This window comes from Galeopterus variegatus, unplaced genomic scaffold (genome assembly GCF_000696425.1).
Source record: "Galeopterus variegatus unplaced genomic scaffold, G_variegatus-3.0.2 Scaffold2479, whole genome shotgun sequence".
Lineage (NCBI taxonomy): Eukaryota > Metazoa > Chordata > Mammalia > Dermoptera > Cynocephalidae > Galeopterus > Galeopterus variegatus.
In genome coordinates, this window is record NW_007728590.1 from 148,270 (window position 1) to 165,558 (window position 17,289).

General features: G+C 40.1%; 1 pseudogene; it reads right to left on the reverse strand.

The window, feature by feature from the left end:
- Nucleotides 1–16,127: 16,127 nt before the first annotated feature.
- The window catches only part of LOC103597967, a 2,386-nt pseudogene continuing 1,224 nt past the window's right edge, over nucleotides 16,128–17,289 (reverse strand).

Consider the following 17,289-nt stretch of genomic DNA (forward strand, 5'->3'; position numbering starts at 1 on the left):
ACCCTATTACTTATCATTACTACACTTTAATTATATGTATCTCCATTGCTTCATTAGGTAGGAATAATCTGATTTTAGTTTTTTTCACATAATGTTTGAGGTAGTGAGAGTACTCCTGGCCTACTAAAACACACTCAAACAGACACACATGCAAACACACATGTGCAGGTACACCAAAGGCAATGCTATTGTTTCTGGAACAAACATTAACATTTCAAGCAGTGCTTTATTTCTATGGAATGGTTTTATTTTTTTCTTCCTGCTTTTTTTCCTTACTGGTATCTAAGAAGTTCATGGCAACTGAATAGTTAAATATTGATTTAAATTTACTATGTGTTATACAGATGAAATCATATAAATGGAATTTTTTTTTTTTCCTTTTTGTCTCTTTTTTTGTGACCGGCAACGGATCGCAACCCTCAGTGTCGCGCCCGTACCGGACCGGGACCGGCAACGGGATTGCAACCCTCGGTGTTGCCCCCGCACCTCGCTCAGCCAGTGAGTGGCCGGTCTGTATGTGGGATCTGAACCCTCGGCGGGAGCGCTGCTATGCTTCCCAAGTGGCGCACTGTAGCAGTGCACCACTGGGCCGGCCCATATAAATGGAATTTAAGAAATATTAACCTATACCTAATATTTCTCCTTTCGATATGCTTACATTCCTAGTGTTTAAAGTTATGGCTCCCCAAATTAGCATGTGACATTTTATCTGGGGTCTCTTAAAACTTATGTTTTCTAAAGATTTTTCCTTAGATGTAATATTAAAATAATTTCATAAGTGCATAATTTATTTGCCCCCAAATTAGAAATTTTTGTCTACATTGAGTGTTTTTTTCCTATACATGCAATTATGAGAGATAAAGACCTAGAGAAAAGCATGTGAAACCGTTTATTGTCAATTTCAGTCAGTTCTCAGTATTTGAAACCCATTCAAAGTCTATCTCTTAGCACTTTACCAGTGTCAATTTTCTGTATAAATTCCTCTCTTAAGCTGTAACTTCAGTTATTCTCATTATGATTGGTTTAGTATTTTTTTATTTTTATTTTTCTATTAAAACATAATTGATAATACATATTTGTGGAATGCAGAGTTGACTATAAACACTTGTGTACAAAATGTGATGATCAAATCAGGATAATTAGCATATTCATCATTACAATATGTAATCACTCTTTCTGTCCATTGACCAATTTCTCTTTGACCTCCCTCCCCCTCCCACTTTCCCACCTCTAGTCACCACAATTCTGAAGGTCCAACATATTATTGTGTTTCCTTCCTTCCTTCCTTCCTTCCTTCCTTCCTTCCTTCCTTCCTTCCTTCCTTCCTTCCTTCCTTCCTTCCTTCCTTCCTTCCTTCCTTCCCTCCTTCCCTCCCTCCTTCCTTCACTCCCACTTATGAGTGAGGACATGCAGTACTTCTCTTTCTGTGACTGGCTTATTTAACTTAACATAATTTTCTCCAAGCTCATCCATGCTGCTGAATATCATTCATAGCAGAATATCATTCTTTTTATGGCTGAGTAGTATTCCACTGAGTATATATACCACACTTTCTTTATCCAGTCATCTGTTGATGGACATTTAAGTTGGTTCCAACTCTTGGCTATTATAAATAGAGCTGCAATAAACATGGGAGTGCAGGTATCCCTTCACCATGATGTTTCCATTCCTTTGGGAATATACCCAGCAGTGGAATTGCTGGATCATATGTGAGTTCTATCTGTAGTTGTTGGAGAAACCTCCATGCTATTTCCTATAATGGCTGTACTAAGGTACAGCCCCACCAACAGTGTAGGAGGGTTCGCCTTTCTTTACATCCTCACCAACATTTGTTGTTCTCTGTCTTTTAGATAACAGCCAGTCTAACCGGGGTGAGATCATATCTCAATGTGGTTTTGATTTGCATTTCCCGGATGATTAGTCTACTTGTTGTTCCTTTTTGTGTTTTCGTTTGAGAACTGTCTATTCAGTTCCTTTGCTCATTTTAAAAATCGGGTTATTATTATTTTTTTTTTTACTGTTAAGTTGTTTGTGTTCCATGTGAGTGTGTATGTGTGTGTGTGTGTGTGTGTGAATTTTTGTTGAACTTCGTTGAGTGCTTTTTCTACATCTTTTGAGATAATCATATGGTTTTCATACTTGAATTCGTTGATGTGGTGTATCACATTTATTGGCTTGCATATGACCAGTGATTCTGGTATCAGGGTGACATTGGCCTCACAGAATGAGTTTGTGAGAGTGGCCTCTGTTTTAATTTTGGGGAAGAGATTGGAAAGGATTGGTGTTAATTCTTCTTTAAAGATGTGGTAGAGTTTAGAAGTAAAACCTTGTCCTTCTTTGTCTCTTTTTGTAGTTCTTGGTTTGAAGTCTATTTTATTTGATATAAATATGGCAACCTCTACTCATTTTTTGGTTTCCATTTGAGTGGAATATTTTTTTCTATCTCTTCATTATTAGTCTATGTGTGTCTTTATTGGCGAAGTGAGTTTCTTGCAGGCAGCATATAGTTGGGTGTAGTTTTTTTAATCCATTTAGCCCAGTCTGTCTTTTAAGTGGGGAATTTAATCCATTAATATTCAGGGTTGTTATTGATAGGTATTGCCTTGTTCCTGCCACTTTATTAATTTTCTTACGGTTCTTTTGCACTTTTTTTGTTCTTTTCTTTACCTTTTATTGTTTTTTTTTTTTTTTTTGGTAGTGATAAGATACATTTTCTTTTTCTTTCTTTTTTGTGTATCTGTTCTGCTAGCAGTTTTTATTCTTTCTTACGTATTTGTGGAGCTATATATTGCTCTTTTGATTCCAGAAGTAGTACTCCATTGAGGATTTGCTGAAGGGCCTGTCTTGTAGTGGTAAATTCCCACAAGTGTGGTTTGTCTGAGAAGGATACTATTTCTCCTTCATTTCTGAAGGTCTTTGCTTAATATAGTATTCTTGGTTGGCAGTAATCTTCTTTTGGGACTTTGACCATGTCATACCACTCTCTACTGGCCCATAGGGTTTCTGTTGAGAAACCTGCTGTTAGCCTGATGGGAATTTCCTTATTGGTGATTTGGTGCTTTTCTCTTGCTGTTTTTTAGAATTCTTTGTTTGTCATTGACTTTTGATAATTCAATGATAATGTGTCTCAGGGAGGTTCTTTTTGGGTTGAATCTGTTAGGGGATCTTTGAACTTCTTGGACCTGTGGGATATCTCCCTCTTAACACTTAGTAAGTTTTCAGTCATTATTTCATTAAATAGGCTTTCAATGCATTTTCCTTTCTCTTCACCTTCTGGTACATCCATAATACCATTGTTTGTACACTTAAGGTTATCAGAAATATCTCATACACTTTATTTTTTAAAATTCTTTTTTCTTTTGGTACAGCTGTGTTAGTTTGCAAGCCTGTCTTCTATTTCAGAAATTCTTCCACTTGTTTTGGCCTTCTGCTTAGGCTTTCAGTTACTTTTTTATTCTGTTGCATGCATTCTTCAGTTCCAGGATTTCTGCTTGGTTCTTTTTTATTGTTTCTGTCTCTTTATTGAATTTCTCATACATATGCTGGATCTTTTTTTTTTAACTTTATTGTGATTTTTATCTATTTTTTTTGTCCATAATATGGAGTTTCATTAATTTTGACATTTTGGATTTCTCTTCAGGCAATTCATAAGTTTCCTGTTGTTTGGAGTCTGGTATTGGAGGATTGTTCTCTTCTTTTGGGGGTGTCATTTTCCCCTGTTTTTTCATGCTTCTTGTATCTCTGCATTGATGTCTGGGGATCTGATGGTGGTGTAGTTGTTCCTTTTAATTTTTGGTGTGGTATTTGAGGGGAGAAATTCTTACCTGTAGAAATGTTCTATATTGATATTTGGGTTGGGCTGCATATGTTTGGTTGTTGGTGGGCATGGTAGTAAGTGCCAGCTCACTCCCTGTACCTTCTCTGCTGGTGTGGGTAGGTGGTTATGTCAGATGGGAGACTGGGCTCCCATAGAGGGTGGTGTGTATCTAGGCAGCCTCTACACCCTAGTGTGCCCTCTGCTGGTGATGATGGGCTCACTGTATGAGGAGGACTTCTAAGCTCTGGGGGTTGAAGGGTGTGAATTTAGGAAGCTAGCACAGTGGACTGGCACAGCCTCTTCTCACTGTCCATAGGAAATGGTGCATGGCATTGAGCTGGGTGGGGCTCTGGGCTCCCAGAAGAGGGCATGGGTCCAGGCAACCAGTTCAAAGGGCTGCACAGCCCCCTGCTCATTGTCCATTCAAATGGGTACAGGGTGGGACTCTGAACTCTCAGGAGTAGAAGGCATGGATCTAGGCAACCAGCACAAAAAGTGCACACTGCCCCAGCTTGTTCTCTGCTGGGGCATGTGCAGGGCAGGACTCTGAGCTCCCAGAGGAGGTCTTGTATCTAGGCAGCTAGCACATGGGGCTGGCACAGCCCCCAGCTTGCTGACCACTAGAGCAGATGAGGGATTGAGTTGGGTGGGGCTCTGAGCTCCTGGGGGAATGGATCTAGATGACCGGTGCACTACCCCCACTCTGTGCTGGAACTGGCAGCTCCCCTATGTTCAGTGGGACTCTGTACTCCAGGAAGAAGGAGGGTGCACATCCAGGAAGGCAATGCACTGTCCCCATACTCTCCACCAGGGTGTGCAGAGCTGCTGGGTCAGTGAGACTCTAATCTCCCCTGGTTCCTATCCTAAAATGGTGGCACCCAGTGGCAGCCTGGGATGGGAGGAAGGGGTGATTCTGGCATGATTCCCCTCCAGGAAAATACAGTCATGTGGGCTCTTCACCACCCCACACACTGAGTTCATTGTCCACAAGTGTAGCACGGTTACCCCACAGCCTGGTTTTCAGGTGTCTAAAGTGGGTGGGCTGGCTGTCAGCCCTCCCCTGCCTAACTTGTCTTGGCAGTGTGGGGTTTCTCCAGTCTCCAAGCCAGTCCTGGTAAGGAGTTTCTCCTGTCTGTGTTGCTGTCTTGAGTTTCCAAGTCTCAGAGGGAAAGTGTGTGGGGTGGCAAAGAGCCTGCATGACTGTATTTTCCTCATTACTAAACTGAATTCCATTGTTTTCTCCTAGACACACTTACTCTTCAGGTGACTATCTATTTGCTTCTTTGGGCTTTCTTTGCACCAGAGGCAAAGGCTGGCTGCCTCTGGTCAGCCGTCTTGCCAAGAAAAAATAAAGTTTAGTCTTTTAAGCCATAATTTCTCTTATTGCTTTTTCCATTTGTCTAGGGTTGTACGTAGTCCTATGCTTATTGGTTTTCTTAGCTGTAAGTTACAGGTTTACCTCTTGAGACTCAGGAGAAATCACACATGTTCTTTTTCAATCTTCTTTAAATACATCCATATTCCTTTGTTGTTTTATGATTCATTCACCATTGTTTCCATTTGGTATTAAGACAATTCAGCAAAACTATTCTCTTAGGTTTGTTGAGCTCATCTTTGGATTTGTACTTTTATCAACTGGAAGAGTTGATTATGAATGTAGTGCTTGATCTGCATGAAACTGCACCAAGCCTTCTGGAGGGTGCAGTTCCTAGAAATCATGTGTGGGTGTGTGGTTGATTCACACAAGTCAATAATATCACAACTAAAACATAAAGAGCAACATGAGGTCTGAGAAGGCATTATAATTATAATTCATGCCTATGATCATATTTACTACATTACTGTGAAATTTTCTGGTGTAGAATATATTTGAGAGAAATTCCCAGTCCTGTACTAAATGTCTCAATAATATAATGAAGGAAGAATTTGAGTAAGGGGAGATGTTCACATTAGAGCAGGAGCCTGGCTTGCCATTCCAGCTCTAGCCACACCAATACTTTTTTTTTTTTTTTTGACCATTAAGGGGATCGCAACCCTCGGCACGGTGTGGTCCACACCATGCTCAGCCAGTGAGCGCATGGGCCATCCCTATATAGGATCTGAACCCGCGGCGTCAGGGCTACCAGCACCGCACTCTCCCAAGTGAGCCAAGGGGCCAGCCCCCCAATACTTTCTTTTTTAAAAACTTATTTAATTGTAAATACTTGGGGGGGGCACAGTGTGTTGTTTCAGTACATGCATATATTGTACAATAATTCACTTAGCGTAGATACTATATCTCTTACCACACATTTGTCTTTTCTTTGTGTACACTAATACTTAGTTTCTAATTCTTTGTCATTCTCTTTTTTAATATCCCTGTTGGGAGGTAGTTGCCCAGAGGGCAATCAGACTAATCTAAGTGGTGGCAGCAGGCTAAATTGGGGGAAGCTGAAGATTGTCTTTTTGCAAAACATTATCTCTCACAAAACTCTCTTTCTAGTACTGACATTTCTTTTCACTTATAATCCTCTATCCTCTCAAATTTAACATGTTGAAAATAACACACTGTGTTCTTTCTGCAATTAATTTTTCCTTGAGCTCCCTGTTTCTATTAACAATATAATATCTTTTTTCAGGGACTGAGCATTAGAACCTACTATGTATAATTCCTCTTTTTTTTTTCAATCTCCATATACAATCCATTAAAGTCCCCAAATTTCTCTTAAAACATCCTTCCACTGCATGCTTCACATCCCCCTCTGCTAGCCCTTCATTTCAGGCCTTTAATAATTCTTACATAAACCCTTTCAATAGTTAGATCAGGAATATCAACCCTTCCTTGCCTATTTCCCTTCCAATCCATTATTTGCAATTAGGAAGATTAATCTCATTTACTAAAACATGACTATTTCCGTACCACCACCTTGTTAAAAAAACATTTAATGACTCACAATTGCTTGCCAACTTAAGTGTTAGTCTCTGGTCTTGCATTTTAGACCTCCAAAATAAAACCATAACTTATCCTTCTAGTTATATATTGCATGTCTTTTCTATATCAACCCTGTATTTCAGCAAAAACAGACACGTTGTAAAGGCTGGGAGATTGATTACGTGGGAAGAAGAAGGAGATGGATAGTCAGGAAAGGGAGGCAGAGGCTACAGGCAGAGTATAATCAAGTTCATGTAATCACATGAGTGCATTTTTATTCATCATCTACTAAGTACAAGTCACTGTATGTTAATCGATACTAGCTATATGACGAGAGACTGTGAGGCGGATTCTCTGCCCACAAAGAATCTATCTTTTAGTTAATGATACAAGGTCACATAAAATGTTGAAAACAATAAAATATTTAAATTGACAAGAAGAGATGTCATAATGCAAAACAGAATTGCTTGCTAGATGAATTTTACAATTTCTATAAATTTTAAAGGAAATAGAGATCAGTTTAGATTGAGTGAGCTTTATGGAAGAAATGGGATTTGATTGTTTCAGAAAAAGCAAATTCTGATTTAGGTGGAGGGTAAGAATAAGGGATTGGTAAAATAAAGTGGAAAAAGCAGGTAGGGGCTCCTCACAGCTGCGTAAGGAGCATAGATTTTCAACCAGTCGTGCACCACATAATGATGCTGTCAGTGATGTACTGCATATGTGATGGCGGTCCCATAAGAGCGTAATGGAGCTGAAAAGTTCCTCTTATCTAGTGATGTCATAGCTGTTGTAACATCATAGTACAATATATTGCTCATGGGTTTGTGGTGGTGCAAACAAACCTACTGCCCTGCTGGTTATATAAAAGTATAGCACAATCATGTACAGTACATAATACTTACTAATGATAATAAATGACTACGTTACTGGTTTATGTATTTACTATACTATGCTTTTCATCATTATTTTAGAGTGTATGTCTTCCACCTATTAAAAAATAGTGTTTACTGTAAACGTCATGCTGTATTACGTCAGCAGCAGCAGTAACTGAGTTTCTTGGTTGCATCATTTGCTCTGATGCTTGATTTAATCTCATGTTGTTTTGTTCATCATGGCCCCAAAGCATATAAAACCCACTGATAATGTTGCCAATAAGGGGCCACATTGACTGATTGACCTGGAAACAAAATTAAAAGTGATTAAGGACTACGAAGTTGGAAAATCAGTGATGGTTATTGCTCATGAGTCAGGCATGTCCCATTCCACCATAGCTACAATCTCCAAGAATAAGAACAAAGTGACGGAAGCCGCTGAAGGATCTGCTTCTCTGAAGGCAATGAAGCTAGCAAAAATTCAAAAAGGGCCTGTATCAGATATGGAGAGATTCTAATGGCCTGGATTAAAGACCATGCACAGAAGTGTATTTCTCTCAGCACCATGACGATCACAGCCAAAGCTGAAAGTTTGTTTACGATGTTGAAAGAAAAGGCAGGACCCAACTGTGATGTTGAATTTACTGCCAGCTCTGCTTGGTTTAAACAATTCAAGAATCATTATTCATTGCATATTGTGAAAGTGAGTGGTGAGTCTGTTAGTGCTGATGTGAAGGCAGCTCAAGAATTTTGGGAAACTCTAGATTAAACTAATTGTGGAGGAAAATTATTTGCCAGAGCAAATCTTCAGTATTGATGGAACCTCCCTATTCTGTAAATGGCTGCCTGTAAGGACTTTCATCCGTGAGGAGGCCAAGTCAATGCCAGCTTTCAAGGCTTTTAATGATGATGACAGTCTTGCTTGGGGGCGATGTTGCAGGCTATGAATTGAAATCCTTGTGATCTGGCACAGTGAGGGCCCCAGGGCCCTCGAGCATACCGATAAGCACACATTGCCAGTGCACCACAGGAGCAATAGGAAGTCATGGGTGACCCAGTTCCTCTTCCAAGATGCCCTCCAGAATTACCATGCCAGCAAAATGGAGTGGCACTGTTTGGAGAATGATAATACTTTCAAGATTTTGCTCTTTGTTGATAATGTCTCCGCACATCCTCTTTTTATTAGTGATCTTCATCCCAATATCAAAGTGGTGTTTTTCCCTCCAAACACTATCTCTTTGGGCTGACCCCGTGGCTCACTCAGGAGAGCATGGCGCTGGGAGCACCGAGGCCACGGGTTCGGATCCTATATAGGGATGGCTGGTGCACTCCCTGGCTGAACGTGGTGCAGGAGACACCAAGCCAAGGGTTACGATCCCCTTACTGGTCACACACACATACACACACACAAAAAAAAAAACAACAAAAAACCCCCCACTATCTCTTTGATCCAACCAATGCATAAAGGAGTTATAGCAGCTTTTAAGGCCTGCTACCTGAGAAGGACCTTTGCTGTAACTGAGAAAGACACTGAAAAGGCACTGATGCAGTTCTGAAAGGGTTGCAACATCTATGACTGCATCAGGAACCTTACTTGGGCTTGGTGTGTTGTCACCAAGGAGGTTACAAATGCCATCTGTGAGAAAAAAACTCATTCCACCATAGGCTGGAGAGCTTGATCCATGACTTCAAAGTAGTTGCCAAGGATGAAGAGGTCACAAAAATCAACAAGGCTGTGGCTGAGGTGGCAAAAAACTTCAACAAGGGTGTGGATGGCGAAGACACTGAGGAGCTCCTAGAGGTGGTTCCTGAGGAGCTGATGTGAGGAGTTGTTGCAACGGGAAGGGGAAGAAGAGGAGGTAAGAGAAAAAGGAAACTAAAGGAGAAGAAAAAAAAAAAAAACCTAAGAAAACTCAGTGAAGAGTTTAGTAGAAGATTTTCCAGACTTCAGTGAGCTCCTTAAAACTTTTGAAAATATGGACCCCAGGACCAAAATGTTTTCATTAGTACAGAGGAGTGTTCACAGTGCATTATCTGCTTATAAACAAATCTACGATAAAAAAAGTAAACCAAGCAAAGCACCATGAACATATTTCTGAAAAGAGTGGCAGCTCCTCAAGAAAAGCCTCAGGCAGATACTTCGGGAGGTGTTCCAGAAGAAGACGCTGCTATCATAGGAGATAACAGCTTCGTGGGTGCTATTACCCCCTGAAGACCTCCCAGTGGGACAAAATGTGGAGGTGGAAGATCGTGATATTGATCCTGACCCTGTGTGTGTGTCTTAGTTTTAAACAAAAGAGCTCAAAAAATAAAAATAATTTTTTTTTAAATAGAAAAAGGCTTATAGAATAAGGATATAAAGAAATAAAATATTTTTGTACAGCTGTACAATGTGTTTTAGGCTATGTATTATTACAAAAGAGTCAACCAGTTTAAAAATTTTAAGCGTTTATAAAGTAAAAAAGTTATAGGAAGCTCAGGTTAATATGTTATTGCAGAAGGAAAATATTTTTAAAATAGGGTAGCCCAGGTGTACAGTTTTTATAGTCTACAGTAGTGGACGGTAATGTCCTCGGCCGTCACATTCACTCACCACTCACTCCCCGACTCATCCAGAGCCACTTCCAATCCTGAAGGCTCCATTCACGCTGAGTGCCCTGTACAGGTGGACCATTTTTTATCTTTTAGACTGTAGTTTTACCGTGTCTTTTCTGTGTTGAGATATGTTTAGATACATAATTACTTACCATTGAGTTACAACTGCCTACAGTATTCACTATAATAACAGGGCTGTGCAGTTTTGTAGCCCAGAAGCAGTAGGCTATAACATGTAGCCAACGTGTGCAGGAGGCTATACCATCTAGGTTTGTGTAAGTAAGTACACTCTATGATATACGCAAAACGATGAAATTACAAATGATGAATTTCTCAGAACACATCCCTATCATTAATTCACACATGACTGTAGTTGCATGGTCACAGAGGGTCTCTGGGGTGGGGACAGGACCTGCCCTTTGGAAGAGGATCCAAGTGGGGTCGGTAATTTGCTGAGGAGTTATGGTTAGGAACTCACGGGGGAAACTTAAAGCAGAAAGGTTGGAGGAAAGAACTGAGACCAGGACCTATATTTGCCCTCCTATCCCACATTGAATGCTTTAGTAAATTCTGTTGGCTCTTCCTTCAAAATATATCTCCAAACACTTTCTCTCCTACCATCTAGTCCACGCCAATGTCATTTCTCTCCAGGGCTATTGCAATAGATCCCATCCGGCCTCTATCCTTTCGTACTTACACCCACCCTTCCCCCACCCCACCAAGCCATAATCTGTTACCACACAGCAGCCTCAGTTTACTTTAAAGAAGAGTCAGGTTGTTTTACTCCAGAACTCTGTGGATGATTTCCCATCTCACTAAGAACAAAAGCCCAAGTCCTTACCACGTTCTACAGGGCCCCACATGATCCATTCCCCAGCTACCTCCATAATTACCACATTTCCTACCCATCAGTTCCTGCCACGCTGGCTTCCTCTTGTTCATCGCCAGCCTTCTCTTTCACTCCTTAGTTAGCTGCTGTTCTGACTCCTCCAACTGTGGAGCATTGAGGTAGAGGAGCGGAAATGAGATCAGAAAATCCCCGCTTAACTGATGCTGTTGTCAGATAGCTTCTTTCCAGCATGAGGCCCATTTCTCATGTGTCCTTTTTGCTGGAAAGCTCTGGGAGTTTGGTATGATCCTAACACACTTCTTTGTTCCTGCCGTCCAAGCCACCAGCAGCCAGTTTCTAACCTGAGACTTCTCAGATGGGAGTCAGACTTAGTCCACTCTCCATTCAAAACCAGAGTCACAGAGCAAACTCCAAGGGGTCCAGCTGGAGTCTCTTGCACAAGCTTGGGTTTGGGAAGCTGCATCCCTTCACATACATATCTCTTCCTTATGGAGGCCCAGAGGAAGGGGTAATCACAGCCCGGATCTCAGCAATGTAATCTTCCCCATAAATATTCCCTCTCTTCATTCTTTGAACTATTTAACTTAGTTGTTATAAATCTATCATCTAATCCCTTGCTACTGAAAATGTGATCCATGGACCAGTAGTATCAACATTACCTGGGAGGTTATTAGAAATGCAGCATCTTGTGTTTACCCCAGACCCAACGAATCAAAATCTGCATTTTAATAAGATCCCCAGGCGATCTGTGAGCACATTCAGATTTCAGAAGCACTGATATAATGTATTCTTAGCTTATTGTTTTAAAATTTCTGCTATAATTTTCTTCACATCTCACAGTGGTATCTCATCTCTATCATATCTTGATACATCAGTGGAAACTTCCAATTTAGCATCTTGATACATAGCAATAAGCAAAAATGAATAAATCCATAAGTACTGAAAATTAGCTTGGGATACTGACTATGAAGAAAATGTAAAAGGGTAATTGTTGTGGGTTGAATTGTGGCTCTCCCACAAAAACTCATTTGTTGACGATCTTATCCCCAGTTCCTCAGAATGAGACTTATTTGGAAATGTGGTCATTGCATATTTAATTAGATAAGTTAAGATGAGTTCATACCAGAGTAGGTAGACCCCTAATTCAGTATGACTGGTGTCCGTATGAAAAGGGGAAATTTGGAGACAGACGCACATACAGGTAGAATGCTATGGGAAAATGAAGTCACAGATTGGGGTGATGATTCCACAAGCCAAAGAATGCCAAAGATTTCAAGCAAACTACTACAGATAAGCGAGAGGCCCGGAACAGGTTTTTTTCTCATAGTCCTCAGAAGAAACTAACCCTGTTAATACCTTGATCTCAGACTTCTACCCTCCAGAACTTGAGATGATACGTGATGATAAACTTGCATTGTTTAAGCCAACTAGTTTGTAATACTTTGTTACAGCAACCCTAGCAAACTAATATCAGGGGACTTTAAAAAGATTGTGGAAAAATGGAATTAAAAAATAAAAATAAAAATTGAAACTTTAGTTCTGAACATAATCTCCTTCAAGTTCAAGACCCTTTTGTAAGTGATAATACAAGCCATTTAGTACATTCCTAAAGGACCGAGGGTCCTGGGAATTTAACCATGCCAGTGCAGTCTTTTTTAAAAATCATTAACTGAAAAAAACTGGGTACCCTTTGAAGATTTTTTAATATTGGGAAACAAAAAGCAAAGTCAGAAGGAGACAAATCAGGAATAGAAGCTGGATGGCTAATTATTTCCCATCAAAACTCTTGCAAAATGCCCTTGTTTAATGAGATGAACGAGCAGGAGCATTGCTGTGGTGGGGACTCTCTGGTGAGGGTTTCTGGGCATTTTTCTGCTAAGGCTTTGGCTAACTTTCTCAAAACACTCTCCTAGTAAGCATGTGTTAGCATTCTTCGGGCCTCCAGAAAGTCAACAAGGACATGTCTTGAGTGTCTGAGAAAACTATTGTCGTGACCTTTGCTCTTGACTGGTCCACTTTTGCTTTGATTGGACCTCTTCCACCTCTTGGTAGCCATGGCTTTGATTGTGCTTTGTCTTCAGGAATGTACCAGTAAAGCCATGTGTCATCTGCTGTTAAAATTCTTCAAAAAAATATTTCAGGATCTTGATCATGCTTGTTTAAAATTTCCATTGAAAGTGCTGCTTTTGTCTGTGGCTGATCTGGGTGCAACAGTTTGGGCACACATTGAGTGGAAAGTTTGCTCAACCATAATTTTTAAGTCAGAATTGTGCAAACTGAAACAATTGAGAAGTCTATGGTGTTGGCTATTGTTTCTGCTGTCAGTCATTGCCACTCTTCAATTAGGGTACAAAACAAGATTATTTTTTTCCTTGCAAATTGATGTGGATGGTCCATCACTGTGGGCTTGATCTTCAACATTGTCTCGTCCCTTCTTAAAACAAGTTATCCATTTATAAACTGCTAATTTCTTAGGGGCATTGTGCCCATAAACTTTTCACAAAGTGTCAATGATTTCACCATTCTTCCATCCAAGCTTCACCATAAATTTGATGTTTGTTCTTGCTTCAGTTTTAACAGAATTCATGTTGCTCTAGCCATGTTTTCAAACTGATGTCTCATCCTTCTTAGTACCTGTTTAGACATGTTATAACAACTTAGTGTGAGTTTATTTTGATGCAAAAAAATTTTGCAATCTATGGATAGTTTTCTCATAATACATATTTTCCATGAAATTTTTGAAGACACCCCTTATACAGTAATAATACATGATAGACAGTGCCTATTTTTTAAGTTTATTTTTAATCAACACATTAAAATTGTACATATTTATGGGGTATAGCGTGATGTTCTGATACATGTATACAATGTATAATAATGAAATAAAGATAATTAGCATATCCATCACCTCAGACATTTATCATTTCTTTGCAGTGAGAAGATTCAAATTTCTCTCTTTTATATATTTTGAAATATACAATATATATTAACTTCGGTAACCCTACTGTACAATGGAACACGAGAACTTATTTCTCTTATCTAACTGTAACGTTTTACTCATTGACTACCCTCCTTTTGCTCTACTTTTTCCAGCCTCTGGTAACCACTGTTCTACTTTCTACTTCTATGAGATCAACTTTTTTAGATTCCACATATGAGTGATATCATGAGGTATTTGTCTTTCTCTGCCCGGCTTATTTCACTTAATAAAATGTCAAGAGAGTGACTTTAGATTGGGAGGTTAGGGAAGGATTCTTGGAGAAGGTGACATTTAGCTGAGACCTAAATGATGAAAAAGAACTAGCCTTGGAGAGACCTGGGAAGGAGTATCCATGCAGGGAGGGGTAAAGGCAAGGTTCTGGAGGAAGAGCAAGCTTGGTGTGTCGTGATTGGTGGACTGGAGAAATGATTTTTTTCCTGAAGAAACGTTTATTGGCAAGTGTTTGGAAAGAGTTTACACAGACTCAAAGGGTAACCCAATTACCATCAAAGAGTAACTTCAACCTTTTGGGAGCTCTGTGATAGTGCCGTGCGTGTCTCTTTTGATGGTGCCAACACACAAAAGTAGGGAGGACTGAATTCAGTGGTTGCTCTCTTTTTTCCCCCAAAAGAATGAAGCTACTATATTTAACATGTAAAAGAGAGTTGGCATAAAGTTCATATATTTAGTTTTCTTTTTTTTTTTTTTTCCTTTTTGTCTTTTTTCGTGACTGGCAATGGATCGCAACCCTCAGTGTCGCGCCCGTACCGGACCGGGACCGGCAACGGGATCGCAACCCTCGGTGTCGCGCCCGCACCTCGCTCAGCCAGTGAGCGGCTGGTCTGTATGTGGGATCCGAACCCTCGGCGGGAGCGCCGCCGCGCTCCCAAGCGGCGCACTGTAGCAGTGCGCCACCGGGCCGGCCCATATATTTAGTTTTCTGATACCATAATGTATTTCCACAAACCTTTGAGTCTATAAGTTTATAGATACAGTTTTCCATCAGGGAGGGAAGATACATATTTCTTTTTAAATGTAATTAATTAAAGGTTTTAAGAAGGCTTAGGCTATAAATCAGGTACGATTCAGTCATAACACTCTATAAAGACCTTTAAATAAAAAAGGAAAGAGATTATTAACATTACTGCTTGGTCTTATAAAATAGTGAATTTTAACCAAATTGATACCTCTATAGTCTTATTTATGTTTACTATGCTCTTAAATCATACTGCTTGGCAAGTAATATAAGTATTAATGTAATTTTTAGATTCAATTAGTTGTAAATAAATTCCAATTTATTAACCAATACATATATCCTTTCCACTTACTACACTACCTCAGAATTAAACCTTCTAGGAAAAAGTAACCATCCGACATGGCAAAAATAATGCAGAGCTTCATCTCTTCCTTAAAGATTTTCAAGCATTATAAGAACTTAAATACATGAAAAAGCTGATCAAAAACTTGACATTTCAGGGCCGGCCCGGTGGCGCACTGCTACAGTGCGCTGCTTGGGAGCATGGCGGCGCTCCCGCCGAGGGTTCGGATCCCACATACAGACCGGCCGCTCACTGGCTGAGCGAGGTGCGGGCGCGACACCGAGGGTTGAGATCCCATTGCCGGTCCCGGTCTGGTACGGGCGCGACACTGAGGGTTGCGATCCATTGCCGGTCATGAGAAAAGACAAAAAGGAAAAAAAAAAAACTTGACATTTCATCTTGCTTTACTAACTATGGGATAATAGAAAGAGATGTTTTAAAAAAAACAACAACAAATGTTCCTTAATATTCCTTTGTTAACATAATATTATACTAAGAAATACTGCAATTATGTTTATGAGCTATTTTCCAGCTGCTTCAAGTATAGGACACAATTATGGTTCTGTCTGTGAGGAGAAATGTATAATCAACCTTACATAATTGAAAAGGAAGAGGGTAGACACAAAAAGATGAACTGACTTTAGTTTTTAAAAACCTAATGTTGACCCTGAAATACCAGATTCAACAGCAGCGTCAACAAAAGATTACAGCCTCAAGCCCCCACTTTACCACACATTATTAAGAATTCTGCAATAGGCAATTGCTTTTTTCCCCTCCCACTCAATTTGTTATACCTTCTTTTTGTTTTTTCTGGTTTGGGGTTGCAGGCAGTTCAAGGCTTGCCCATCGCAGAGGTTCAGCTTTTCTCCTGGCGATCTCAATCTTCGTTGCAGTCATAGTTACATAACTTCACTTTACAGCAATCACACTCCATAATTTCACATTTTGGTGAAATTCTTTCTCTGCTTCAAATACGATATGCACATTTAACGATGCACTATTTGCTTCTACTCAACTAAGTTCTAGAAGCGAATTTTTAGTATATGCTGAAATGGTGAATTCACTCCCTGTCTGATGCCAGGCACGTCTACTTGGACCAGCTTTTCCCCCACATCCCTTTTAGTCCATTGTGTCTCTCTGTTGTACAACACTCTTGGGCTGAGAATGTATTAAAATCAGAAGTTTTTCTTTTACAACAGCTTCAGTATTTCAGCCCCTCACAAAAAATAGGAACTCCAGATGATATACACAGACTTCTTCTAGACTCTGGGGACCCTGATATGTCTTTCAACACCCATTTTTACATGAGGTCCCAATCTTCATCTCATCACCATCATCTTCTTTCTTACCTTCTTAATTCCCTGATCCCGGTTTAAATTTATCAAGTGCTTGTTTTATGGAGGCTGATATTTTTAATTCCACATTTGTCATTGGTTCGTCTGGGCTTGGCCTTTTTACTGCTTTTCTACTGGTTTAGGGGCTTGAATGATGTGCTCCTGAAATGTGGGTTTCAATTCAGATACTTCTTTCTTCTCAGTAGTCTTGACTTCAGGTTTGACTGGTTCAAGTGGCTTCTCACTATTATGCCCACATTTTGTACGGCCTGCAATGCTTAAGAAATCAGAAGTCGCTTGCTCTTCTCTTGCAGCAAGACCAACCTTTTAATCCATTGTGAGGTACTGGAACACCTGGGTGATATGTGCAAGCATCATCAGAATTAGTCTCGGGATCTACGTGCTGACGTGCTGACCACAGCCCAGTTGTAGCACAGCAGGGCTGTTTTCTTTTCCCATCACTACAGGCAAACCCAAATGCCAGGAACTGCAAGGGGGTGCATTTACAACTTCCTGTTGCAAACACCAGTCTTGGTTCTTCTTTTAACAGCACTAAATTTTAAATTCAGTACAAAAATGGAAATCTGGGGGGATCTTTCCCCCTGCTT